Source organism: Patagioenas fasciata, chromosome 14 (genome assembly GCF_037038585.1).
Source record: "Patagioenas fasciata isolate bPatFas1 chromosome 14, bPatFas1.hap1, whole genome shotgun sequence".
In the NCBI taxonomy this organism is placed as follows: domain Eukaryota; kingdom Metazoa; phylum Chordata; class Aves; order Columbiformes; family Columbidae; genus Patagioenas; species Patagioenas fasciata.
Window position 1 is genome coordinate 24982 of NC_092533.1, and position 24168 is coordinate 49149.

Here is a 24168-nt window from a genome sequence, read left to right on the forward strand (position 1 = left end):
TCTCAACTTAGTTTTTCTAGGGAGCAAATAGAAAGTGAAATACCACCACCAGCACTCCAGCATCTTCATTGTAGTCAGGAATTTCAGGAAAATGCAAAGGACCTGGAATTGAATCAACAAATGAAAAATAATAACAAACAACCTTTCTACTACAACTGCTACTGAACCTTTGCTGCTCCTGAAGCTCTTATGTCAAACAGACACCTCCGCTTGTCCAAAGACATCTACCCACTTAGATTAAACATCTCAAAAGCTGCTGAAGGAGCAGCAGAGAACCACCACCCAAGAGGCTCTGGAGCAGAATGAGCTCCCTGCCCGGGACCGGGGCTCAAATACCCAGGGCTCCGCCCACCCCTTCCCACAAACCCCTGGGAAAGGGGCGGGGTCATTCACCCCAGACCCCCTCACCACCCTTACCAAATTACCTGGAATCTCCCTGAAAATGACAGCACCTGCACTTTATTGCTGCTATTGCAGCTACAATGAGACCGAGTATGGATCTCAACTTAGTTTTTCTAGGGAGCAGATAGAAAGTGAAATACAACTGCCAGCACTCCATCTCCATTGTAGTCAGGAATTTTCGGAAAATGCAAAGCAGCTGGAACCGAATCAATGAATGAAACATAATGACAAACAACCTTTCTACTACAGCTGCTACTGAACCTTGGCTGCTCCTGGAGCTCGTACCTCGAACAGACACCTCCGCTTCTCCAAAGACGTCTGCCCACGTAGATTAAACGGCTCAAAAGCTGCCGAGGGGAGGGGTCGATCGTCCCAGGCCCCGCCCACCACCCTTATAAAATCACCTGGACCCTAACTAGAAATGACAGCACCTGTGGGAGATTTAAGGGATGTTCTTAAGGTTGTTGTGCGGATGGGTTTCTGTTAGGTAGAGATTTATTTCTGACCTAGACAAAGCGACTCCGAGGCCGGCGCGAAGGCTGAAAAACACCACCTGTTATGAGGGTGAGGTAATTCTATAATAACAAGACCTGAACGTGGACGATATCCGATCAGCCGACGCGTGTTTGGAACGTGGACGCTTATCGGGAAATAACTGCATATACAAGGAGGCTTGTCTCCGCAATAAATGGCTTCGCTTGAACTCGTGTTGAGTTGCGTGGAGTCCGTGAGTTTGCGCCCTCGCGAGCGGAGACCCCGACGTGATCCCTAAGGAGAATTTACGGAAGGCTTGCGACCGCTGCGGGGAGCGAGCCCCAGCTGGAACGGCTCGGCTGGACCGTGACCGGGACGCGGGCTGCGGGCTGCGTGACTCCCGATTGATGGCTACGCAGTGACAGAGGAGGGATGAAGGATCCGATATCGTCGCAACGGACGCCCAAAGAGGAGCGAGAGGAGATGGGGCAGAATATTTTTAAAGAAGAAGAAGAAATACTGGGGGGTTCTCCCGCATATTCTCTCTAAGAGAGGGGTGAAGTATGAGGAGAGTAACCTCAAAACACTGTTCATTTGGTGCAGAGGCAGTGGGTTTCCTGCTGAACTGTTAGGAGTTTTTCAAATAGAGACCTGGGAAAAAGTGGGAACTGTGTTGTGGAAGGCGATTAGTCGCAGTGAAAAATATATTCTCGGCCTTGTAACCACCTGTAAACTGGTAATTACTACGGTGAAGCAATTAAAACCTGGAAAGACTGTTATGAGCATTAGTGACTCAAAACTTTAACTTGAACTTTGGGATGATAGCTAAAATCCTAACCCTAAACCCTAACCCGGTGTGAAGTGGCCGGGGGGGAGGTGTGTTTACCTCATTTGCATATTTAATGAGGTAGTTTTCATAATCGGGTTTAATTTCCATAATCAGGGTCTCATTTGTTTCGTGTGTGTTTGGCTGTTTATTGTTTGAGTATTTCCTAGGGGTACGGCAATGTCATGTAATGGATCGGAACGTGTAATTTAGTTTTTTCTTCTTTTTCCACACAAAATACCTACAAGTCTGGTGCAGCAGTAGGGCTGTGGAAGCTCTAGGGGAGGACTGGAATTATTAATTAATTAATCAATTAGTTAATAATTAATTAAATGAATAATTCCAGTCCTTCACCATCACAATCGCACAGCAGTGAACTCGTAAGAGCAAAGCAGCCATCTGACAGACGCGCTCAGAACCAGGCGAGGCTGGAGTCACAAAAACGGACTCGCATTGTGGTAACATCACTTTATTTATTGCCCCCCCCCCACCCCCGTGCTTTAAGGTGGGTTGCGCGGGAGTGGGCGGAGTCTTCAGAGGCACCGACGAATCAGCTGAGAGCGATGGTCACCTGCGGGAGGAGCTCGGCCAGGCGGGCGCAGCGATCGGGGGCGGCGGCCAAGGGCGTGTCGGCCAATCGGATGCGGCGCAGCTGGGGGCAGGCGGCCAATGGGGTGAGGGCGGAGGCGTCGCCAATCGCTAAGGTCAGAGTCAAAGGGAAGAACCAATCAGAGCCTGACCCCAGCACCCCCAGTTCACCACAGTTCACCCCAGTTCACCCCAGTTCTCTTTGATCCCGTCGCACTGATCCCCATTGACCCCCACTGACCCCTCAGTGCCTCCCAGTCCCTCCAGTGTCCCCTTGGTTCTCACGGTTTCCATGGAGATCCAGTTCCTCCAGGTGGGGGAGGGGTGGGAAACCCTGCAGAGTTGTGACCTCGTTGAGTGACAAGTCCAGAACCTGCAGGGGAGGGGCAGCCGGATGCTTGGGTCCCTCCTGAACTCCTAGGTCCCCTCAGAACTCCTGGGTTATCCCCTGAACTCCTGGGTCCCCTCAGAACTCCTGGGTCCTTTGGGGCACTCCTGGGTCCTTTGGGGCACTCCTGGGTCCTTTGGGGCACTCCTGGGTGGTCCCCTCCTCATCTCTTGGGTCCCCCTCCTCATCTCTTGGGTCCCCCTCCTCATCTCTTGGGTCCTTTGGGGCACTCCTGGGTCCCCTCCTGAACTCTGGATCCTTTAAGGCACTCATGGGTCCCCTCCTGAACTCCTGGGGGGGTCCCCTCCTGAACTCCTGGGGGGGTCCCCTTCTCAACTCCTGGGGGGATCCCCTCCTGAACTCCTGGATCCCTCCTGAACTCTTAGGTCCCCTCTTGAAATCTTGGGTCCTTTGGGGCACTCCTGGGTCCTTTGGGGCACTCCTGGGTCCCCTCCTGAACTCCTGGGTCCCCTCCTGAACTCTTGGGTCCTTTGGGGCACTCCTGGGTCCCCCCCTGAACTCCTGGGTCCCCCCCTGAACTCCTGGGTCCCCCCCTGAACTCCTGGGTCCCCCCCTGAACTCCTGGGTTCCCCCCTGAACTCCTGGGTCCTTTGGGGCACTGCTGGGTGCCCTCCTGAACTCCTGAGTCCCCTCAGAACTCCTGGGTCCGCTCCTAAACTCCTGGGTGGGTCCCCCCCTGAACTCTTGGGTCCCCCCCTGAACTCTTGGGTCCCCCCCTGAACTCTTGGGTGCTTTGGGGCACTCCTGGGTCCCCCCTGAACTCCTGGGTCCCCTCCTGAACTCTTTGGTCCCCTTCTAAGCTCTCAGGTCTCGCCCTGAACTCCTGGGTCCCTCCTGAACTCCTGGGTGGGTCCCCCCCTTAACTCTTGGGTGCTTTGGGGCACTCCTGGGTCCCCTCCTGAACTCTTGGGTCCCCTCCTGAACTCTTGGGTCCCCTCCTGAACTCTTGGGTCCCCTCCTGAACTCTTGGGTCCTTTGGAGCATTCCTGGGTCCCCTCAGAACTCCTGGGTTCCCCCCTGAACTCTTGGGTCCCTCTTGAACTCTTGGATCCCCTCCTGAATTCCTGGGTCCCCCCCTGAACTCCTGGCTCTTGTCTTGAACTCTTGGGTCCCCTTCTAAGCTCTCGGGTCCCCCCTGAACTCTTGGGTCCCCTCCTGAACTCCTGAGTCCCCTCAGAACTCCTGTGTTCCCCCCTGAACTCCCGGGTCCTTTGGGGCACTCCTGGGTCCCCTCCTGAACTCTTGGGTCCCTTGGGGCACTCCTGGGTCCCTCCTGAACTCTGGATCCTTTGGGGCACTCCTGGGTCCCGCCCTGAACTCTTGGGTCCCCTTCTAAGCTCTTGGGTCCACTCCCGAACTCCTGGGTCCCCTCAGAACTCCTGGGTGGGTCCCCTCCCGAACTCCTGGGTGGGTCCCCTCTTGAACTCTTGGGTCCCTCTTGAACTCTTGGGTGCTTTGGGGCACTCCTGGGTCCCTCTTGAACTCTTGGGTGCTTTGGGGCACTCCTGAGTCCCCACGGAACTCCTGGCTCCCCTCCTGAACTCTTGGGTCCCCTTCTAAGCTCTCAGGTCCCCTCCTGAACTCCTGGGTCCCCTCCTGAACTCCTGGGTCCCCTCCTGAACTCTTGGGTCCCCTCCTGAACTCTTGGGTCCCCTCCTGAACCCCTGGCTGGGTCCCCTCCTGAACTCTTGGGTCCCTCCTGAACTCTTGGGTGGTTTGGGGCACTCCTGGGTCCCCTCAGAACTCCTGGGTGGGTCCCTCCTGAACTCCTTGGTGGGTCCCTCCTGAACTCCTGGCTCCTGTCCTGAACTCTTGGGTCCCCTTCTAAGCTCTCGGCTCCCCCCTGAACTCTTGGGTCCCCTCCTGAACTCCTGGGTCCTTTGGGGCACTGCTGGGTCCCTCCTGAACTCTTTGGTCCCCCCTGAGCTCTTGGGGGCCCCCCTGAACTCCTGGGTCCCCTCCTGAACTCGTGGGTTACTCCCTGAACTCCTGGGTCCTTTGAGGCACTCCTGGGTCCCTCCTGAACTCCTGGGTCCCCCCTCCTGAACTCCTGGGTCCCCTCCCGAATTCCTGGGTCCCTCCCGAACTCCTGGGTCCTTTGGGGTACTGCTGGGTCCCCTCAGAACTCTCGGGTCCCCTCCTGAACTCCTGAGTCCCCTCAGAACTCCTGGGTCCGCTCCTAAACTCCTGGGTGGGTCCCCCCCTGAACTCTTGGGTCCCTCTTGAACTCTTGGATCCCCTCCTGAACTCCTGTGTTCCCCCCTGAACTCCTGGGTCCTTTGGGGCACTGCTGGGTCCCCCCCTGAACTCTTGGGTCCCTCCTGAACTCTTGGGTGCTTTGGGGAACTCCTGGGTCCACCCTGAACTCCTGGCTCCCCTCCTGAACTCTTGGGTCCCCTTCTAAGCTCTCAGGTCTGGCCCTGAACTCCTGGGTCCCTCCTGAACTCCTGGGTGGGTCCCCCCCTGAACTCTTGCGTCCCCCCCTGAACTCTTGGGTCCTTTGGAGCACTCCTGGGTTCCCTCCTGAACTCTTGGGTCCCTCTTGAACTCTTGGGTCCCCTCCTGAATTCCTGGGTCCCCCCTGAACTCCTGGCTCCCCTTCTGAACTCTTCGGTCCCCTTCTAAGCTCTCAGGTCCCCCCTGAACTCTTGGGTCCCCTCCTGAACTCCTGAGTCCCCTCAGAACTCCTGTGTTCCCCCCTGAACTCTTGGGTCCCCTCCTGAACTCCTGAGTCCCCTCAGAACTCCTGTGTTCCCCCCTGAACTCCCGGGTCCTTTGGGGCACTGCTGGGTCCCCTCCTGAACTCTTGGGTCCCCTCCTGAACTCTTGGGTCCCCTCCTGAACTCTTGGGTCCCCTCCTGAACTCTTGGGTCCCCTCCTGAACTCTTGGGTCCCCTCCTGAACTCTTGGGTCCCTCCTGAACTCTTGGGTGCTTTGGGGCACTCCTGGGTCCCCTCCTGAACTCTTGGGTCCCCTTCTAAGCTCTCAGGTCCCCTCCTGAACTCTTGGGTCCCCTCCTGAACTCTTGGGTCCCCTCCTGAACTCTTGGGTCCCTCCTGAACTCTTGGGTGCTTTGGGGCACTCCTGGGTCCCCTCCTGAACTCTTGGGTCCCCTTCTAAGCTCTCAGGTCCCCTCCTGAACTCTTGGGTCCCCTCCTGAACTCTTGGGTTCTTTGGGGCACTCCTGGGTCCCCTCAGAACTCCTGGGTGGGTCCCCCCCTGAACTCCTGGCTCCTGTCCTGAACTCTTGGGTCCCCTTCTAAGCTCTGGGGTCCCCCCTGAACTATTGGGTCCCCTCCTGAACTCCTGAGTCCCTCCTGAACTCCTGGGTGGGTCCCTCCTGAACTCCTGGGTCCTTTGGGGCACTCCTGGGTCCCCCCTCCTGAACTCCTGGGTCCCCTCTTGAACACTTGGGTCCCCTCCCGAATTCCTGGGTCCCTCCCGAACTCCTGGGTCCTTTGGGGCACTGCTGGGTCCCCTCAGAACTCTCTGGTCCCCTCCTGAACTCCTGAGTCCCCTCATAACTCCTGGGTCCGCTCCTAAACTCCTGGGTGGGTCCCCCCCTGAAATCTTGGGTCCCCCCCTGAACTCTTGGGTGCTTTGGGGCACTCCTGGGTCCCCTCAGAACTCCTGGGTACCCCCCTGAACTCCTCGGTCCTTTGGGGCACTCCTGGTCCCCGCCCTGCGTTCCTGGGTCCCCCCCTGAACTCCTGGGTCCCCCCCTGAACTCTTGGGTGCTTTGGGGCACTCCTGGGTCCCGCCCTGAACTCTTGAGTCCCCTTGTAAGCTCTCGGGTCCCGCCCTGAACTCCTGGGTCCCCTCCTGAACTCCTGGGTCCCTCCTGAACTCTGGATCCTTTGGGGCACTCCTGGGTCCCCCCCTGAACTCCTGGGTCCCCTCCTGAACTCCTGAGTGGGTCCCCCCCCGAACTCTTGAATCCCCTGCTCATCTCTTGGGTCCCCTCCTCAACTCCTGGGTGGGTCCCGCCCTGAACTGCTGGGTGGGTCCCCTCCTGAACTCTTGGGTCCTTTGGGGCTCTCTTGGGTCCCCTCCTGAACTCTTGGGTCCCCTCCTGAACTCCTGGGTCCTCCCCTGAACTCCTGGGTCCTTTGGGGCACTCTTGGGTCCCTCCCGTACTCTTGGGTCTGTCCCGAACGCCTGGGTCCCCTCCTGAACTCTTGGGTCCCTTGGGGCACTCCTGGGTCCCCTCAGAACTCCTGGGTCCCCCCCTGAACTCCTGGGTCCTTTGGGGCACTCCTGGGTCCCTCCTGAACTCATTGATCCCCTCCTGAACTCCTGGGTCCCCTCCTGAACTCCTGGGTGGGTCCCTCCTCATCTCTTGGCTCCCCTCCTGAACTCCTGGGTCTGCCCCTGAACTCCTGGATCGTTTGGGGCACTCTTGGGTCCCTCCTGAACTCTTGGGTCCCTCCTGAACTCTTGGGTCCTTTGGGGCACTCCTGGGTCCCACCCTGAACTCCTGGGTCCCCTCCTGAACTCTGGATCCTTTAAGGCACTCCTAGGTCCCCCCCATGAACTCCTGGGGGGGTCCCCTCCTGAACTCCTGGATCCCTCCTGAACTCCTGGGTGGGTCCCCTCCAGAACTCTTAGGTCCCCTCTTGAAATCTTGGGTCCTTTGGGGCACTCCTGGGTCCCCTCAGAACTCCTGGGTTCCCCCCTGAACTCCTGGGGCTTTGGGGCACTGCTGGGTCCTTTGGGGCACTCTTGGGTCCCCTCCTGAACTCCTGGGCCCTCCTCATCTCTTGGGTCCTTTGGGGCACTCTTGGGTCCCCTCCTGAACTCCTGGGTTCCCCCCTGAACTCCTGGGTCCTTTGGGGCACTGCTGGGTCCCCTCAGAACTCTCGGGTCCCCTCCTGAACTCCTGAGTCCCCTCAGAACTCCTGGGTCCGCTCCTAAACTCCTGGGTGGGTCCCCCCTGAACTCTTGGGTCCCCCCCTGACCTCTTCAGTGCTTTGGGGCACTCCTGGGTCCCCCCGGAACTCCTGGCTCCCCTTCTGAACTCTTGGGTCCCCTTCTAAGCTCTCGGGTCCCCCCTGAACTCTTGGGTCCCCTCCTGAACTCCTGAGTCCCCTCAGAACTCCTGGATACCCCCCTGAACTCCTGGGTCCTTTGGGGCACTGCTGGGTCCCCTCCTGAACTCTTGGGTCCCCTCCTGAACTCTTGGGTCCCTTGGGGCACTCCTGGGTCCCCCCGAAATCCTGGGTCCCCCCCCTGAACTCCTGGGTCCCTCCTGAACTCTGGATCCTTTGGGGCACTCCTGGGTCCCGCCCTGAACTCTTGGGTCCCCTTCTAAGCTCTCAGGTCCCCCCTGAACTCCTGGGTCCCCTCCCGAACTCCTGGGTCCCCTCAGAACTCCTGGATCCCGCCCTGAATTCCTGGGTGGGTCCCCCCTGAACTCTTGGGTCCCCTCCTGAACTCTTGGGTCCCCTCCTGAACTCTTGGGTCCCCTCCTGAACTCTTGGGTCCCTCCTGAACTCTTGGGTCCCTCCTGAACTCCTGGGTCCCACCCTGAACTCCTGGGTCCCGCCTGAACTCCTGAGTGGGTCCCCTCCTGAACTCCTGGGTCCCCTCAGAACTCCTGGGTCCTTTGGGGCACTCCTGGGTCCCCCCTGAACTCTTGGGTCCCGCCCTGAACTCCTGGCTGGGTCCCCTCCTGAACTCCTGGGTCCCCTCAGAACTCCTGGGTTCCCCCCTGAACTCCTGGGTGGGTCCCCACCTGAACTCCTGGCTCCCATCCTGAACTCCTGGGTCCCCTTCTAAGCTCTCGGGTCCCTCCTGAACTCTTGGGTCCCCTCCTGAACTCCTGAGTCCCCTCAGAACTCCTGGATACCCCCCTGAACTCCTGGGTCCTTTGGGGCACTGCTGGGTCCCTCCTGAACTCCTGGTCCCCCTCCTGAACTCTTCGGTCCACCCTGAGCTCTTGGGGGCCCCCCTGAACTCCTGGGTCCCCTCCTGAACTCGTGGGTTACTCCCTGAACTCCTGGGTCCTTTGGGGCACTGCTGGGTCCCTCCTGAACTGCTGGGTCCCTCTTGAACACTTGGGTCCCCTCCCGAATTCCTGGGTCCCTCCCGAACTCCTGGGTGCTTTGGGGCACTGCTGGGTCCCCTCAGAACTCTCAGGTTCCCTCCTGAACTCCTGAGTCCCCTCAGAACTCTTGGGTCCCCCCCTGAACTCTTGGGTCCCTCCTGAACTCTTGGGTGCTTTGGGGCACTCTTGGGTCCCCTCCTGAACTCTTGGGTCCTTTGGAGCACTCCTGGTCCCCTCAGAACTCCTGGGTTCCCCCCTGAACTCTTGGGTCCCTCTTGAACTCTTGGATCCCCTCCTGAACTCCTGGGTGGGTGCCCTCCTGAATTCCTGGGTCCCCCCCTGAACGCCTGGCTCCTGTCTTGAACTCCTGGGTCCCCTCCTGAACTCCTGGGTCCCCTCCTGAACTCCTGGGTCCCCTCAGAACTCCTGGGTCCCCTCCTGAACTCCTGGGTCCCCCCTGAACTCTTGGGTCCCCTCCTGAACTCCTGAGTCGCCTCAGAACTCGTGGGTTACTCCCTGAACTCCCAGGTCCTTTGGGGCACTGCTGGGTCCCCTCCTGAACTCTTGGGTCCCCTCCTGAACTCTTGGGTCCCCTCCTGAACTCTTGGGTCCCCTCCTGAACTCTTGGGTCCCTCCTGAACTCTTGGGTCCCTCCTGAACTCTTGGGTGCTTTGGGGCACTCCTCGGTCCCCCTGGAACTCCTGGCTCCCCTCCTGAACTCCTGGGTGGGTCCCTCCTCATCTCTTGGGTCCCCCTCCTCATCTCTTGGGTCCCCCTCCTCATCTCTTGGGTCCCCTCCTGAACTCTTGGGTCCCCCTCCTCATCTCTTGGGTCCCCCTCCTCATCTCTTTGGTCCCCTCCTGAACTCCTTGATCCTTTGGGGCACTCCTGGGTCCCTCCTGAACTCTTGGGTCCCTCCCGAACTCCTGGATCCTTTGGGGCACTCCTTGGTCCCGCCCTGAACTCCTGGGTCCCCTCCTGAACTCTGGATCCTTTAAGGTACTCCTGGGTCCCCCCCTGAACTCCTAGGTCTCCCCCCTGAACTCCTGGGGGGTCCCCTCCAGAACCCTTAGGTCCCCTCTTGAACTCTTGGGTCCTTTGGGGCACTCTTGGGTCCCCTCAGAACTCCTGGGTTCCCCCCTGAACTCCTGGGTCCTTTGGGGCACTCCTGGGTCCTTTGGGGCACTCTTGGGTCCCCTCCTGAACTCCAGGGTCCCTCCTGAACTCCTGGGTCCTTTGGGGCACTGCTGGGTCCCCTCAGAACTCTCAGGTCCCCTCCTGAACTCCTGAGTCCCCTCAGAACTCCTGGGTCCGCTCCTAAACTCCTGGTTGGGTCCCCCCTGAACTCTTGGGTCCCCCCCTGAACTCTTGGGTCCCTCCTGAACTCTTGGGTGCTTTGGGGCACTCCTGGGTCCCCCCTGAACTCCTGGCTCCCCTCCTGAACTCTTTGGTCCCCTTCTAAGCTCTCAGGTCTGGCCCTGAACTCCTGGGTCCCTTCTGAACTCCTGTGTGGGTCCCCTCCTGAACTCTTGGGTCCCCTCCTGAACTCTTGGGTCCCCTCCTGAACTCTTGGGTCCCCTCCTGAACTCTTGGGTCCTTTGGAGCACTCTTGGGTCCCCCCTGAACTCTTGGGTCCCCCCTGAACTCTTGGGTCCCCCTTGAACTCCTGGCTCTTGTCTTGAACTCTTGGGTCCGCTTCTAAGCTGTCGGGTCCCCCCTGAACTCTTGGGTCCCCTCCTGAACTCCTGGGTCCCCTCCTGAACTCTTGGGTCCTTTGGAGCACTCCTGGGTCCCCCCTGAACTCCTGGGTCCCGCCCTGAACTCTTGGGTCCCCTTCTAAGCTCTTGGGTCCCCTTCTAAGCTCTTGGGTCCCCTCCTGAACTCTTGGGTCCCCTCCTGAACTCTTGGGTCCCTCCTGAACTCTTGGGTCCCTCCTGAACTCTTGGGTCCCTCCTGAACTCTTGGGTGCTTTGGGGCACTCCTGGGTCCCCCTGGAACTCCTGGCTCCCCTCCTGAACTCCTGGGTGGGTCCCTCCTCATCTCTTGGGTCCCCCTCCTCATCTCTTGGGTCCCCCTCCTCATCTCTTGGGTCCCCCTCCTTATCTCTTGGGTCCCCTCCTGAACTCTTGGGTCCCCCTCCTCATCTCTTTGGTCCCCTCCTGAACTCCTTGATCCTTTGGGGCACTCCTGGGTCCCTCCTGAACTCTTGGGTCCCTCCCGAACTCCTGGATCCTTTGGGGCACTCCTTGGTCCCGCCCTGAACTCCTGGGTCCCCTCCTGAACTCCTGGGGGGTCCCCTCCAGAACCCTTAGGTCCCCTCTTGAACTCTTGGGTCCTTTGGGGCACTCTTGGGTCCCCTCAGAACTCCTGGGTTCCCCCCTGAACTCCTGGGTCCTTTGGGGCACTCCTGGGTCCTTTGGGGCACTCTTGGGTCCCCTCCTGAACTCCAGGGTCCCTCCTGAACTCCTGGGTCCTTTGGGGCACTGCTGGGTCCCCTCAGAACTCTCAGGTCCCCTCCTGAACTCCTGAGTCCCCTCAGAACTCCTGGGTCCGCTCCTAAACTCCTGGGTGGGTCCCCCCTGAACTCTTGGGTCCCCCCCTGAACTCTTGGGTCCCTCCTGAACTCTTGGGTGCTTTGGGGCACTCCTGGGTCCCCCCTGAACTCCTGGCTCCCCTCCTGAACTCTTTGGTCCCCTTCTAAGCTCTCAGGTCTGGCCCTGAACTCCTGGGTCCCTTCTGAACTCCTGTGTGGGTCCCCTCCTGAACTCTTGGGTCCCCTCCTGAACTCTTGGGTCCCCTCCTGAACTCTTGGGTCCTTTGGAGCACTCTTGGGTCCCCCCTGAACTCTTGGGTCCCCCCTGAACTCTTGGGTCCCCCTTGAACTCCTGGCTCTTGTCTTGAACTCTTGGGTCCGCTTCTAAGCTGTCGGGTCCCCCCTGAACTCTTGGGTCCCCTCCTGAACTCCTGGGTCCCCTCCTGAACTCTTGGGTCCTTTGGAGCACTCCTGGGTCCCCCCTGAACTCCTGGGTCCCGCCCTGAACTCTTGGGTCCCCTTCTAAGCTCTTGGGTCCCCTCCTGAACTCTTGGGTCCCCTCCTGAACTCTTGGGTCCCCTCCTGAACTCTTGGGTCCCCTCCTGAACTCTTGGGTCCCTCCTGAACTCTTGGGTCCCTCCTGAACTCTTGGGTGCTTTGGGGCACTCCTGGGTCCCCCTGGAACTCCTGGCTCCCCTCCTGAACTCCTGGGTGGGTCCCTCCTCATCTCTTGGGTCCCCCTCCTCATCTCTTGGGTCCCCCTCCTCATCTCTTGGGTCCCCTCCTGAACTCTTGGGTCCCCCTCCTCATCTCTTTGGTCCCCTCCTGAACTCCTTGATCCTTTGGGGCACTCCTGGGTCCCTCCTGAACTCTTGGGTCCCTCCCGAACTCCTGGATCCTTTGGGGCACTCCTTGGTCCCGCCCTGAACTCCTGGGTCCCCTCCTGAACTCCTGGGGGGTCCCCTCCAGAACCCTTAGGTCCCCTCTTGAACTCTTGGGTCCTTTGGGGCACTCTTGGGTCCCCTCAGAACTCCTGGGTTCCCCCCTGAACTCCTGGGTCCTTTGGGGCACTCCTGGGTCCTTTGGGGCACTCTTGGGTCCCCTCCTGAACTCCAGGGTCCCTCCTGAACTCCTGGGTCCTTTAGGGCACTGCTGGGTCCCCTCAGAACTCTCAGGTCCCCTCCTGAACTCCTGAGTCCCCTCAGAACTCCTGGGTCCGCTCCTAAACTCCTGGGTGGGTCCCCCCTGAACTCTTGGGTCCCCCCCTGAACTCTTGGGTCCCTCCTGAACTCTTGGGTGCTTTGGGGCACTCCTGGGTCCCCCCTGAACTCCTGGCTCCCCTCCTGAACTCTTTGGTCCCCTTCTAAGCTCTCAGGTCTGGCCCTGAACTCCTGGGTCCCCTCCTGAACTCTTGGGTCCCCTCCTGAACTCTTGGGTCCCCCCTGAACTCTTGGGTCCCCTCAGAACTCTTGGGTCCCCCTTGAACTCTTGGGTCCCTCTTGAACTCCTGGGGCCCCTCCTGAACTCTTGGGTCCCCTCCTGAACTCTTGGGTCCTTTGGGGCACTCCTGGGTCCCCTCAGAACTCCTGGGTTCCCCCCTGAACTCCTGGGTGGGTCCCCCCCTGAACTCCTGGCTCCCATCCTGAACTCTTGGGTCCCCTTCTAAGCTCTCGGCTCCCCCCTGAACTCTTGGGTCCCCTCCTGAACTCCTGGGTCCTTTGGGGCACTCCTGGGTCCCTCTTGAACTCTGGATTCTTTGGGGCACTCCTAGGTCCCTCCTGAACTCTTGGGTCCTTTGGGGCACTCCTGGATCCCCTCAGAACTCCTGGATTCCCCCCGACCTCCTGGGTCCTTTGGGGAACTCCTGGGTCCCTTCCTGAACTCTTGGGTCCTTTGGGGCACTCCTGGGTCCCCTCAGAACTCCTGGATTCCCCCCTGAACTCCTGGGTCCTTTGGGGCACTCCTGGGTCCCTCCTGAACACTTGAGTCCCCTCCTGAGCTCTCGGGTCCCCCCCTGAACTCCTGGGTCCCTCTTGAACTCTGGATTCTTTGGGGCACTCCTGGGTCCCTCCTGAACGCTTGGGTCCCCTCCTGAACTCCTGGGTGGATCTGCTCCTGAACTCCTGGGTGGGTCCGCTCCTGAACTCCTGGGTCCTTTGGGGAACTCCTGGGTCCCTCTTGAACTCTGGATTCTTTGGGGCACTCCTGGGTCCCTCCTGAACGCTTGGGTCCCCTCCTGACCTCCTGGGTGGGTCCGCTCCTGACCTCCTGGGTGGGTCCCCTCCTGACCTCCTGGGTGGGTCCGCTCCTGACCTCCTGGGTCCGTTGGGGCACTCCTGGGTCCCTCCTGAACACTTGGGTCCCCTCCTGAACTCCTGGGTGGGTCCGCTCCTGATCTCCTAGGTCCTTTGGGGCACTCCTGGGTCCTTTGGGGAACTCCTGGGTACCTCTTGAGCTCTGGATTCTTTGGGGCACTCTTGGGTCCCCTCCTAAGCTCTCGGGTCCCCCCCTGAACTCCTGGGTACCTCTTGAATTCTGGATTCTTTGGAGCACTCCTGGGTCCCTCCTGAACGCTTGGGTCCCCTCCTGAACTTCTGGTGGATCCACTCCTGAACTCCTGGGTGGGTCCGCTCCTGAACTCCTGGGTCCTTTGGGGAACTCCTGGGTCTCTCCTGAACTCCTGGGTGGGTCCCCTCCTGAACTCCTGGGTCCCTCTTGAACACTGGATTCTTTGGGGCACTCCTGGGTCCCTCCTGAACGCTTGGGTCCCCTCCTGGACTCCTGGGTGGGTCCGCTCCTGAACTCATGGGTCCTTTGGGGCACTCCTGGGTCCCTCCTGAACACGTGGGTCCCCTCCTGGACTCCTGGGTGGGTCCGCTCCTGAACTCCTGGGTCCTTTGGGGCACTCCTGGGTCCCTCCTGAACACTTGGGTCCCCTCCTGAACTCCTGGGTGGGTCCGCTCCTGATCTCCTGGGTCCCTCCTGAACTCTTGGGTCCCCTCCTGAACTCTGGATCCTTTGGGGCACTCCTGGGTCCCTCCTGAACACTTGGGTCCCCTCCTGAACTCCTGGGTGGGTCCGCTCCTGATCTCCTTGGTCCTTTGGGGCACTCCTGGGTCCTTTGGGGCACTCCTGGGTCCCCCCCTGAACTCCTGGGGGTGGTCCGTTCCTGACCTCCTGGGTCCCTCCTGAACTCTTGGGTCCTTTGGGGCACTCCTGGATCTCCTCAGAACTCCTGGATTCCCCCCTGACCTCCTGGGTCCTTTGGGGAACTCCTGCGTCCCTTCCTGAACTCTTGGGTCCTTTGGGGCACTCCTGGGTCCCCGCAGAACTCCTGGATTCCCCCCTGAACTCCTGCGTCCCTCCTGAACACTTGGGTCCCCTCCTGAACTCCTGGGTGGGTCCGCTCCTGATCTCCTGGGTCCTTTGGGGCACTCCTGGGTCCCCCCCGAATTCCTGGGTGGGTCCCCTCCTGAACTCCTGGGTCCCTCCTGAACTCTGGATCCTTTGGGGCACTCCTGGGTCCCCCCCTGAACTCCTGGGTCCCTTCCTGAACTCTTGGGTCCTTTGGCGCACTCCTGGGTCCCCTCAGAACTCCTGGGTCCCACCCTGAACTCCTGCGTCCCCTCCTGAACTCTTGGGTCCTCTCCTGAACTCTTGGGTTGCCCCCCTGAACTCTGGATCCTTTGGGGCACTCCTGGGTCCCCTCCTGAACTCTTGGGTCCTTTGGGGCACTCCTGGGTCCCCTCAGAAATCCTGGGTTCCCCCCTGAACTCCTGGGTCCCCCCTGAGCTCTGGATCCTTTGAGGCACTCTTGGGTCCTTTGGGGCACTCCTGGGTTCCCCCCTGAACTCCTGGGTCCTTTGGGGCACTCCTGGGTCCTCTCCTGAACTCTTGGGTCGCCTCCTGAACTCCTGGGTCCCCCCTGAACTCTGGATCCTTTGGGGCACTCCTGGGTCCCCTCCTGAACTCTTGGGTCCTTTGGGGCACTCCTGGGTCCCCTCAGAAATCCTGGGTTCCCCCCTGAACTCCTGGGTCCCCCCTGAACTCTGGATCCTTTGGGGCACTCTTGGGTCCTTTGGGGCACTCCTGGGTTCCCCCCTGAACTCCTGGGTCCTTTGGGGCACTCTTGGGTCTCCCCCTGAACTCTTGGGTCCTTTGGGGAACTCTTGGGCCCCCTCCTGAACTCCTGTGTGGGCCCGCTCCTGAACTCCTGGGTCCCTCCTGAACTCTGGATCCTTTGGGGCACTCCTGGTCCCCCTCCTAAATTCCTGGTCCCCCTCCTGAACTCTTCGTTTCCCCCCTGAACTCCTGGGTGGGTCCCCCCCCGAACTCCTGGTTGGGTCCCCTCCTGAACTCCTCGGTCCCCTCCTGAACTCTGGATCCTTTGGGGCACTCCTGGGTCCCCTCCTGAACTCTGGATCCTTTGGGGCACTCCTGGGTCCCCTCCTGAACTCTTGGGTCCTTTGGGGCACTCCTGGGTCCCCTCAGAACTCCTGGGTTCCCCCCTGAACTCCTGGCTCCTTTGGGGAACTCCTGGGTGGGTCCCTCCTGAACTCCTGCTCCCCCTCCTGAGCTCTTGGGTCCCCCCCGGAACTCCTGGGTCATTTGGGGCACTCCTGGGTCCCCTCCTGAACTCTTGGGTCCTTTGGGGCACTCCTGGGTCCCCTCCTGAACTCTTGGGTCCTTTGGGACACTCCTGGGTCCCCTCCTGAACTCTTGGATCCTTTGGGGCACTCCTGGGTCCCCTCCTGAACTCTTGGGTCCTTTGGGGCACTCCTGGGTCCCCTCAGAACTCCTGGGTTCCCCCCTGAACTCCTGGCTCCTTTGGGGAACTCCTGGGTGGGTCCCTCCTGAACTCCTGCTCCCCCTCCTGAGCTCTTGGGTCCCCCCCGGAACTCCTGGGTCATTTGGGGCACTCCTGGGTCCCCTCCTGAACTCTTGGGTCCTTTGGGGCACTCCTGGGTCCCCTCCTGAACTCTTGGGTCCTTTGGGGCACTCCTGGGTCCCCTCCTGAACTCTTGGGTCCTTTGGGGCACTCCTGGGTCCCCTCCTGAACTCTTGGGTCCTTTGGGGCACTCCTGGGTCCCCTCCTGAACTCTGGATCCTTTGGGGCACTCCTGGGTCCCCTCCTGAACTCGTGGGTCCTTTGGGGCACTCCTGGGTCCCCTCAGAACTCCTGGGTGGGTCCATCCTGAACTCCTGGGTGCCCCCGAGCTCTTGATTCCCCCCCTGAGCTCCTGGGTCCCCCCCAGAACTCTTGGGTCCCCCCCAGAACTCTGGATCCTTTGGGGCACTCTTGGGTCCCCTCCTGAACTTTTGGGTCCTTTGGGGCACTCCTGGTTCCCCTCCTGAACTCCTGGGTCCCTTCCTGAACTCTTGGGTCTTTTGGGGCACTCCTGGGTCCCCTCAGAACTCCTGGATTCCCCCCTGAACTCCTGGGTCCTTTGGGGCACTCCTGGGTCCCTCCTGAACTCTTGGGTCCCCCCTTCTAAGCTCTCGAGTCCCGCCCTGAACTCCTGGGTGGGTCCCCCCCTGAACTCCTGGGTCCCCCCTGAACTCTGGATCCTTTGGGGCACTCTTGGGTCCTTTGGGGCACTCCTGGGTTCCCCCCTGAACTCCTGGGTCCTCTCCTGAACTCTTGGGTCCTTTGGGGCACTCCTGGGTCCCCCCCTGAATTCCTGGGTCCCTCCCGAACTCTTGGGTCCTTTGGGGCCCTCCTGGATGGGTCCCGTCCTGAACTCCTGGATCCTTTGGTGCACTCCTGGGTCCCCCCCTGAACTCCTGGGTCATTTGGGGAACTGCTGGGTCCCTTCCTGAACTCGTGTCCCCTTCTAAGCTCTCGTGTGCCGCCCTGAACTCCTGGGTGGGTCCGCTCCTGAACTCCTTGGTCCCCCCCTGAACTCTGGGGTGGGTCCCCCCCTGAATTCCTGGGTGGGTCCCCTCCTGAACTCTTGGGTCCCCCTCCTGGGTCCCTCCTGAACTCAGGATCCTTTGGGGCACTCCTGGGTCCCCTCAGAACTCCTGGGTCCCCTCAGAACTCCTGGGTCATTTGGTAAACTGCTGGGTCCCCTGATGAACTCTTGGGTCCCCTTCTAAGCTCTCGTGTCCCCCCCTGAACTCCTGGGTCCCTTCCTGAACTCTTGGGTCCTTTGGCACACTTCTGGATCCCCCCTGAACTCCTGGGTCCCTCCTGAACTCAGGATCCTTTGGGGCACTCCTGAGTCCCCTCAGAACTCCTGGGTCATTTGGGGAACTGCTGGGTCCCCTGATGAACTCTTGGGTCCCCTTCTAAGCTCTCGTGTCCCCCCCCTGAACTCCTGGGTCCCTTCCTGAACTCTTGGGTCCTTTGGCGCACTTCTGGGTCCCCTCAGAACTCCTGGATCCCCCCTGAACTCCTGGGTCCTTTGGGGAACTCCTGGGTCCTTTGGGGAACTCCTGGGTCCCCTCCCTAACTGCTGGGTCCCCTCCTGAACTCGTGAGTGGGTCCCCCCCTGAACTCCTGGGTCCCATCCTCAACTCCTGGGTCCCTCTTGAACTCGGGATCCTTTGGGGCACTCCTGGGCCCCTCAGAACTCCTGGGTCATTTGGGGAACTCTTGGGTCCCCTTCTAAGCTCTTGTGTCCCGCCCTGAACTCCTGGGTGGGTCCCTTCCTGAACTCTTGGGTCCTTTGGGGCACTTCTGGGTCCCCTCAGAACTCCTGGATTCCCCATTGAACTCCTGGTTCCTTTGGGGAACTCCTGGGTCCCCTCCCTAACTGCTAGGTCCCCTCCTGAACTCTTGGGTCCCCCCCCAAACTCCTGGGTCCCATCCTCAACTCCTGGGTCCCCCCCTGAACTCCTTGGTCCCTCTTGAACTCGGGATCCTTTGGGGCACTCCTGGGTCCCTCTTGAACTCGGGATCCTTTGGGGCACTCCTGGGTCCCCTCAGAACTCCTGGGTCATTTGGGGAACTCTTGGGTCCCCTTCTAAGCTCTCGTGTCCCCCCCTGAACTCCTGGGTGGGTCCACTCCTGAACTCCTGGGTCCCTCCTGAACTCTTGGGTCCTTTGGGGCACTCCTGGATCCCCTCAGAACTCCTGGATTCCCCCCTGAACTCCTGGGTCCTTTGTGGCACTCCTGGGTCCCTCCTGAACACTTGGGTCCCCTCCTGAACTCTTGGGTCCCCTCCTAAGCTCTCGGGTCGCCCCCTGAACTCCTGGGTCCCTCTTGAACTCTGGATTCTTTGGGGCACTCCTGGGGCCCTCCTGAACGCTTGGGTCCCCTCCTGAACTCCTGGGTGGGTCCGCTCCTGAACTCCTGGGTCCTTTGGGGCACTCCTGGGTCCCTCCTGAACACGTGGGTCCCCTCCTGAACTCCTTGGTCCTTTGGGGCACTCCTGGGTCCCTCTTGAACTCTGGATTCTTTGGGGCACTCCTAGGTCCCTCCTGAACTCTTGGGTCCTTTGGGGCACTCCTGGATCCCCTCAGAACTCCTGGATTCCCCCCTGACCTCCTGGGTCCTTTGGGGAACTCCTGGGTCCCTTCCTGAACTCTTGGGTCCTTTGGGGCACTCCTGGGTCCCCTCAGAACTCCTGGATTCCCCCCTGAACTCCTGGGTCCTTTGGGGCACTCCTGGGTCCTTTGGGGCACTCCTGGGTCCCTCCTGAACACTTGGGTCCCCTCCTGAGCTCTCGGGTCCCCCCCTGAACTCCTGGGTCCCTCTTGAACTCTGGATTCTTTGGGGCACTCCTGGGTCCCTCCTGAACGCTTGGGTCCCCTCCTGAACTCCTGGGTGGATCCGCTCCTGAACTCCTGGGTGGGTCCGCTCCTGAACTCCTGGGTCCTTTGGGGAACTCCTGGGTGGGTCCCCTCCTGAACTCCTGGGTCCCTCTTGAACTCTGGATTCTTTGGGGCACTCCTGGGTCCCTCCTGAACGCTTGGGTCCCCTCCTGACCTCCTGGGTGGGTCCGCTCCTGACCTCCTGGGTTCGTTGGGGCACTCCTGGGTCCCTCCTGAACACTTGGGTCCCCTCCTGACCTCCTGGGTGGGTCCGCTCCTGATCTCCTGGGTCCTTTGGGGAACTCTTGGGTCCCCTCCTGAACTCTGGATCCTTTGGGTCCCTCCTGAACACTTGGGTCCCCTCCTGAACTCCTGGGTGGGTCCGCTCCTGATCTCCTAGGTCCTTTGGGGCACTCCTGGGTCCTTTGGGGAACTCCTGGGTACCTCTTGAGCTCTGGATTCTTTGGGGCACTCCTGGGTCCCCTCCTGAACTCTTGGGTCCCCTCCTAAGCTCTCAGGTCCCCCCCTGAACTCCTGGGTACCTCTTGAATTCTGGATTCTTTGGAGCACTCCTGGGTCCCTCCTGAACGCTTGGGTCCCCTCCTGAACTTCTGGTGGATCCACTCCTGAACTCCTGGGTGGGTCCGCTCCTGAACTCCTGGGTCCTTTGGGGAACTCCTGGGTCTCTCCTGAACTCCTGGGTGGGTCCCCTCCTGAACTCCTGGGTCCCTCTTGAACTCTGGATTCTTTGGGGCACTCCTGGGTCCCTCCTGAACGCTTGGGTCCCCTCCTGGACTCCTGGGTGGGTCCGCTCCTGAACTCCTGGGTCCTTTGGGGCACTCCTGGGTCCCTCCTGAACACGTGGGTCCCCTCCTGGACTCCTGGGTGGGTCCGCTCCTGAACTCCTGGGTCCTTTGGGGCACTCCTGGGTCCCTCCTGAACACGTGGGTCCCCTCTTGAACTCCTGGGTGGGTCCGCTCCTGAACTCCTGGGTCCTTTGGGGCACTCCTGGGTCCCTCTTGAACTCTGGATTCTTTGGGGCACTCCTGGGTCCCTCCTGAACACTTGGGTCCCCTCCTGAACTCCTGGGTGGGTCCGCTCCTGATCTCCTGGGTCCCTCCTGAACTCTTGGGTCCCCTCCTGAACTCTGGATCCTTTGGGGCACTCCTGGGTCCCTCCTGAACACTTGGGTCCCCTCCTGAACTCCTGGGTGGGTCCGCTCCTGATCTCCTGGGTCCTTTGGGGCACTCCTGGGTCCTTTGGGGCACTCCTGGGTCCCCCCCTGAACTCCTGGGGGTGGTCCGCTCCTGACCTCCTGCGTCCCTCCTGAACTCTTGGGTCCTTTGGGGCACTCCTGGATCTCCTCAGAACTCCTGGATTCCCCCCTGACCTCCTGGGTCCTTTGGGGAACTCCTGGGTCCCTTCCTGAACTCTTGGGTCCTTTGGGGCACTCCTGGGTCCCCTCAGAACTCCTGGATTCCCCCCTGAACTCCTGCGTCCCTCCTGAACACTTGGGTCCCCTCCTGAACTCCTAGGTGGGTCCGCTCCTGAACTCCTGGGTCCTTTGGGGCACTCCTGGGTCCCCCCCGAATTCCTGGGTGGGTCCCCTCCTGAACTCCTGGGTCCCTCCTGAACTCCGGATCCTTTGGGGCACTCCTGGGTCCCCCCCTGAACTCCTGGGTCCCTTCCTGAACTCTTGGGTCCTTTGGCGCACTTCTGGGTCCCCTCAGAACTCCTGGGTCCCACCCTGAACTCCTGCGTCCCCTCCTGAACTCTTGGGTCCTCTCCTGAACTCTTGGGTTGCCTCCTGAACTCCTGGGTCTTCCAAAACCCCAGCCCAACGGCCTCCTGCGTCCGAACCTTGGCGACAAATGTCGCCTCGCGTAGTGGCCGGGACTCGGGAAAAAAAAACCCAGCTGGGGGGAAAAAAAAAATCCCCCAGCTGGGGTTTTTTTCATTCTATTTGGAATTTTAAATTACCTGAAAAAGAAAAACCATTAACCTGCAAGGACAAAAACCCACAATCTGAAAATATGAACACAGCAGAACACACAGCTGACCACACCACTCACTCACCTACCAAACCCAACCCACGCTCACACCGCAGCCGTTCTCTGCTGTTCTCCCCGTCGCCCCTCGGGAACGCCGTTCCCTGGAGCCTCCAAAATGGCCCTGCCTGCCAAAACCCCGGCTTGAGGGCCGCCTGCCTCCGAACCTTGGCGACGAACATCGCCTCGCAGAGCGGCCGGGACCGGGGAAAAAAAAACCCAGCCGGGGGAAAAAAAAAATCCCCCGGCTGGGGTTTTTTTATTCTATTTGGAATTTTAAATGTACCTGAAAAGGAAAAACCATTAACCTGCAAGGACAAAAACCCACAACCCCAAAATACAAACACACCAGATCACACAGGTCACCACAACACTCATTCATCTACCAAACCCACCCCACGCTCACGTTACAGCCACTGTGCCCTCTGTGCCGTTGCCCCCCGGGAACACCGTTCTCGGAAGCCTCCAAAATGGCCCTGCCTGCCAAAACCCCGGCCCGAGGGCCGCCCGCGTCCGAACCTCGGCGACGAACGTCGCCTCGGGGAGGGGCCGGGACCGGAGAAAAAAAAAACTGGTCGGGGGGGGATGGATCCCCCGGCTGGAGTTTTTTTATTCTTTAACTTTGGAATTTACCTGAAAAGGAAAAAAAAATTTGAACCTCCAGGAACAAATAACTACAACCCTGAGCCACGTTCGCTCGAGGTTTCGCGCTATCCGAACGCTCTGCGCGTCATCTACCCCGCCGACCGCTTCTTCCTCTGCTGACGATTGGCTTGAGACGGGGACTTCACACTTTGCACTTATTTCCCTTGCCATCCTTCATATAGTTCTTGACCGTGTTGACCTATTCTCGCTCGGCTTCCCGATCATGGCGGTTACCGCGAGCTCATTCCTCTGAGATTCCGGAACTCAAACTCGCCCCGCGTCTCTGTCGCCGAACACCGACGACACCCGCGATCCTGCCGACGGCGCTCGGTTTCGGGTGACCGACCGGGGCGCGGCCGACCGAGAGCGGCGCTAGATGGCTTGCGCTGCGGCGGAATGTAATGGTGAGGGACGTTATTGCTTACTAAGTGGACAGCATAGGCCAAGCAAATTCAGCTGAAACTTGATTCAGAGCGATTTCTACGTGGACGGGAGATGCCAAAGGCTACAGGGAGGTCTTTCCGTCGAGTTGTGAGGTTCGGATCGGACCGGACCCCCTCGCTTTCTAAATTCCTCTGCGGACGGGAGTCTGGGTGCGGCTGGATCCGAACTTAGCCCCACGCTGGATCTACGGTCGGTCTCCCGGACGCGCAGGGGATAGGGGAAACACCTAAGATATTATATTTATATATGGCCAAAGGACTGTATGTGCACACCTGACTCCTTATACCGCTCAGCCTGAATTTCTAAATTGCATCGCTCTACGCCTCAGCATCCCTACCACCCTTCCAGAGGCACGGGGACGGTTGGGTCGCGGTCTAGGTCCTCGGTCTATCGGGGCAAACTCTCCGGCAAAATCTGAACAGAGCGGTACTGCGGGAAGGCTGACTGGAGCTGCTGCTTCTGCTGAGGTCCCAGCCAAGCGTAGAAATGCCTGGGTATTTATACCCTTACAAACTATTCACCCACCCCTCTACGCTGTGATTCGGTGCAATAGCAATAGCCGAGTCTCCGGTCTTCTTGCTTCTCGGCGGATCCTTTGTGCTGACCTCGGACCGGACTCAGCTCTGCGCGGCCGTAGATTCGGTTTACGGTCCGTAGGAGCGTCCCGATGGCCTCGAATGTGGCGTTTTCACCGACAGAAGCCTATTTCTGCGCGAACGTGTAAAGGGAGCCTTATCTGATGGGTGATGATCAGAGGCTGCAGCTGCTTTTGTTACCCTCAAGTAAAGGCTATAATTATGAGTGCTACATAGCCTAACAAAACGCCTTTTTATAAGTAAGTGACTCATATTGACAATGTGGTCACCTGCAAAGAAAAAATATAAAAAGACTTCATTAAAACAGGCTTTGTCTATGAAATAACAGCACACCACAGAACACACTAGTCAACAATGGTCTCGGTAACAACTGCAAAACACCACTAAAAGGACTTGCAACTCCCCTGCCCACGGCTACTGCATCCCAGATGACTTCTGGCTACACATTTTAACACGTCAACAAATGAACCGTGGACTCCTAGAGCTCAGTCCACCCACCCCTGACTCCACACCGCCGGGCAGAGCAGCTCCGAGCCGAACGTGCACGTGCGCAGACAAACGCGCCACAGAACGTCATAGACGACATGAGGGCAACAATGCCAACAACACCCAACGATGGAAACAATTCCAAATCAGAGAGGCATCGATCAAAAGAATCTGCAGGGAGGCAGTGGTGTGGCAAGGAGCCTCCACTGCAACCCCAGAAAACAAAGGAGCCAAACGTCACGGCCCCTTATGAGACAGCGGCACTGGCGCAAACACACACACAGAGACGGCGGCACTACTTAAAAACTTCAAGATGCTGGGAAGAAGTGCCAGTCCATTAGACTGGAGGAGTAGAGAGCAGAGCTGCCTATGCAGCCCAGAACTATGCTATAAAACACAACTGAGCAAAAACATCTAAAATGCAAAAACCATCCACGCTTTCAGCTGCTGATACAAGAAAACCGGGACCCAATTGGCGCTACACCAATTGGCAACGGCATTCCGGATCCCGGGATGGCGCCCGGAATCCCTGTCGGGTCCCTCAAACGCGACGAGACCCCAGGATCGTCTGACAGGCACAATGCAAGCCTCCCGACCTACAACACACCACTGACAAAAGGCTGGAGCTGCCCTGCCCGGGACAAGCTGGCATCGCACTGTGAAGTTCCCTGGACCCTTCGCCTGCCCAAAAGGGACTGTTCCTGGACCACCCTTGCCCCAAAGAGAACTTGACCCCCCTCCCTGCAGTTCCCAGCCCCTTCCCAGCCCCCCAGCCTCCACTTAACTTTCAGAGGCCCAAGAGACTGAATCCGTCTTCAACAGAGGAAACCACCACATGTGCTGATGGAGATCTTCCTGCATCACCAGGTTCCTCCTCAACATCTGCAATAACACAAGAAAACACACGCTCAC

General features: G+C 59.6%; 1 long non-coding RNA gene across 1 annotated transcript; it reads right to left on the minus strand.

Annotated features, from left to right (window-relative positions):
• Window positions 1–2155: 2155 nt before the first annotated feature.
• Window positions 2156–2743, minus strand: LOC139829105 (uncharacterized). The gene is made up of 2 exons (XR_011741367.1): window positions 2576–2743; window positions 2156–2401 (listed from the first exon to the last, which is right to left on the minus strand). It is a non-coding gene; the product is annotated as an uncharacterized lncRNA (long non-coding RNA).
• Between the last annotated feature and the right edge of the window lie 21425 nt (window positions 2744–24168).